The sequence below is a fragment of the Mixophyes fleayi genome, unplaced genomic scaffold, assembly GCF_038048845.1.
Source record: "Mixophyes fleayi isolate aMixFle1 unplaced genomic scaffold, aMixFle1.hap1 Scaffold_1662, whole genome shotgun sequence".
Taxonomy (NCBI): domain Eukaryota; kingdom Metazoa; phylum Chordata; class Amphibia; order Anura; family Limnodynastidae; genus Mixophyes; species Mixophyes fleayi.
In genome coordinates this window covers 17,501-20,000 of record NW_027446021.1, presented here as the reverse complement: position 1 = coordinate 20,000, position 2,500 = coordinate 17,501, and the positions used below count along the sequence as shown (strand labels likewise).

The 2,500-nt window shown below is 46.4% G+C and overlaps 4 non-coding genes and 6 pseudogenes across 4 annotated transcripts; all 10 read left to right on the top strand.

Moving 5' to 3' along the window:
• Positions 1-67: 67 nt before the first annotated feature.
• LOC142116047 (5S ribosomal RNA) lies at positions 68-186 on the top strand. Its single transcript, XR_012682392.1, has one exon. It is a non-coding gene; the product is annotated as a 5S ribosomal RNA (ribosomal RNA).
• Positions 187-266: 80 nt separating this feature from the next.
• Positions 267-385, top strand: LOC142115994 (5S ribosomal RNA). The gene has a single exon (XR_012682344.1). It is a non-coding gene; the product is annotated as a 5S ribosomal RNA (ribosomal RNA).
• An 81-nt stretch (positions 386-466) lies between these two features.
• LOC142116102 (5S ribosomal RNA) lies at positions 467-585 on the top strand (annotated as a pseudogene).
• An 81-nt stretch (positions 586-666) lies between these two features.
• LOC142116160 (5S ribosomal RNA) lies at positions 667-785 on the top strand. The gene has a single exon (XR_012682413.1). It is a non-coding gene; the product is annotated as a 5S ribosomal RNA (ribosomal RNA).
• An 80-nt stretch (positions 786-865) lies between these two features.
• LOC142116290 (5S ribosomal RNA) lies at positions 866-984 on the top strand (annotated as a pseudogene).
• A 272-nt stretch (positions 985-1,256) lies between these two features.
• On the top strand, positions 1,257-1,375 carry LOC142116092 (5S ribosomal RNA; annotated as a pseudogene).
• Positions 1,376-1,613: 238 nt separating this feature from the next.
• LOC142116078 (5S ribosomal RNA) lies at positions 1,614-1,732 on the top strand (annotated as a pseudogene).
• An 82-nt stretch (positions 1,733-1,814) lies between these two features.
• LOC142116320 (5S ribosomal RNA) lies at positions 1,815-1,933 on the top strand. The gene has a single exon (XR_012682429.1). It is a non-coding gene; the product is annotated as a 5S ribosomal RNA (ribosomal RNA).
• Positions 1,934-2,012: 79 nt separating this feature from the next.
• LOC142116231 (5S ribosomal RNA) lies at positions 2,013-2,131 on the top strand (annotated as a pseudogene).
• A 239-nt stretch (positions 2,132-2,370) lies between these two features.
• On the top strand, positions 2,371-2,489 carry LOC142116280 (5S ribosomal RNA; annotated as a pseudogene).
• The last annotated feature ends 11 nt before the right edge of the window (positions 2,490-2,500 follow it).

Below are 2,500 nucleotides of genomic sequence, written 5' to 3'. Positions count from 1 at the left end.
CTTGTTCCGGCTTCCTTCAATGCTGGTTTCTAGATGTATAAGAGATGTAGGTCAATAGGAAAACAATACCTACAGCCACACCACCCTGAACAAGCCCAATCTCGTCTGATCTTGGATGCTAAGCAGGGCTGGGCCTGGTTAGTACTTGGATGGGAGACCACCTGGAAATACCAGGTGCTGTAGGCTTTTTTTTTTCTCTCTTGTTCCGGCCTCCTTCAATGCTGGTTTTGAGATGTATAAGAGATGTAGGTCAATAGGAAACCAATACCTACAGCCACACCTCCCTGAACAAGCCCAATCTCGTCTGATCTTGGAAGCTAAGCAGAGCCGGGCCTGGTTAGTACTTGGATGGGAGACCACCTGGGAATACCAGGTGCTGTAGGCCATTTTTTCTTCTCTCTTGTTCCGGCTTCCTTCAATGCTGGTTTCTAGATGTATAAGAGATGTAGGTCAATAGGAAAACAATACCTACAGCCACACCACCCTGAACAAGCCCAATCTCGTCTGATCTTGGAGGCTAAGCAGGGACGGGCCTGGTTAGTTCTTGGATGGGAGACCACCTGGGAATACCAGGTGCTGTAGGCCTTTTTTTCTTCTCTCTTCTTCCGGCTTCCTTCAATGCTGGTTTCTAGATGTATAAGAGATGTAGGTCAATAGGAAAACATTACCTACAGCCACACCACCCTGAACAAGCCCAATCTCGTCTGATCTTGGAAGCTAAGCAGGGACGGGCCTGGTTAGTACTTGGATGGGAGACCACCTGGGAATACCAGGTGCTGTAGGCCTTTTTTTTTTCTCTCTTGTTCCGGCTTCCTTCAATGCTGGTTTTGAGATAATAAGAGATGTAGGTCAATAGGAAACCAAAACCTACAGCTACACATCTCTAAACAAGCCCAATCTCGTCTGATCTTGGAAGCTAAGCAGGGCAAGGCCTGGTTAGTACTTGGATGGGAGACCACCTGGGAATACCAGGTCCTGTAGGCTTTTTTTTTTTCTCTCTTGTTCCGGCTTCCTTCAATGCTGGTTTTTAGATGTATAAGAGATGTAGGTCAATAGGAAACCAATACATACAGACACACCACCCTGAACAAGCCTGATCTTGGAAACTAAGCAGAGCCGGGGTTGGTTAGTACTTGGATGCGAGACCACCTGGGAATACCAGGTGCTGTAGGCCCTTTTTTTTTTCTCTCTTGTTCCGACTTCCTTCAATGCTGGTTTTGAGATGTATAAGAGATGTAGGTCAATAGGAAACCATAACCTACAGCCACACCACCCTGAACAAACCCAATCTCATCTGATTTTGGAAGCTAAGCAGGGCTGGGCCTGGTTAGTACTTGGATGGAAGACCACCTGGAAATGCCAGGTGCTGTAGGCTTTTTTTTTCTCTCTTGTTCCGGCCTCCTTCAATGCTGGTTTTGATATGTATAAGAGATGTAGGTCAATAGGAAACCAATACCTACAGCCACACCACCCTGAACAAGCCCAATCTCGTCTGATCTTGAAAGCTAAGCAGGTCTGGGCCTGGTTAGTACTTTTTTTTTTCTCTCTTGTTCTGGCTTACTTCAATGCTGGTTTTAAAATGTATAAGTGATGTAGGTCATTAGGAAACCAATACCTACAGCCACACCACCCTGGACAAGCCCAATCTCATCTGATCTTGGAAGCTAAGCAGGGCCAGGCCTGGTTAGTGCTTGGATGGGAGACCCCCTGGGAATACCAGGTGCTGTAGGCCTTTTTTTTTTTCTCTCTTGTTCCGGCTTCCTTCAATGCTTGTTTTTAGATGTATAAGAGATGTAGGTCAATAGGAAAACAATACCTACAGCCACACCACCCTGAACAAGCCCAATCTCATCTGATCTTGGAAGCTAAGCAGGGCTGGGCCTGGTTAGTACTTGGATGGGAGACCACCTGGAAATACCAGGTGCTGTAGGCTTTTTTTTTCTCTCTTGTTCCGGCCTCCTTCAATGCTGGTTTGGAGATGTATAAGAGATGTAGGTCAATAGGAAACCAATACCTACAGCCACACATCTCTAAACAAGCCCAATCTCGTCTGATCTTGGAAGCTAAGCAGGGCTGGGCCTGGTTAGTACTTGGATGGGAGACCACCTGGAAATACCAGGTGCTGTAGGCTTTTTTTTTTCTCTCTTGTTCCGGCCTCCTTCAATGTTGGTTTTGATATGTATAAGAGATGTAGGTCAATAGGAAACCAATACCTACAGCCACACCACCCTGAACAAGCCCAATCTCGTCTGATCTTGAAAGCTAAGCAGGTCTGGGCCTGGTTAGTACTTTTTTTTTTCTCTCTTGTTCTGGCTTCCTTCAATGCTGGTTTTGAGATGTATAAGAGATGTAGGTCAATAGGAAACCAATACCTACAGCCACACCACCCTGGACAAGCCCAATCTCGTTTGATCTTGGAAGCTAAGCAGAGCCAGGCCTGGTTAGTGCTTGGATGGGAGACCACCTGGGCATTCCAGGTGCTGTAGGCCCTTTTTTTTTC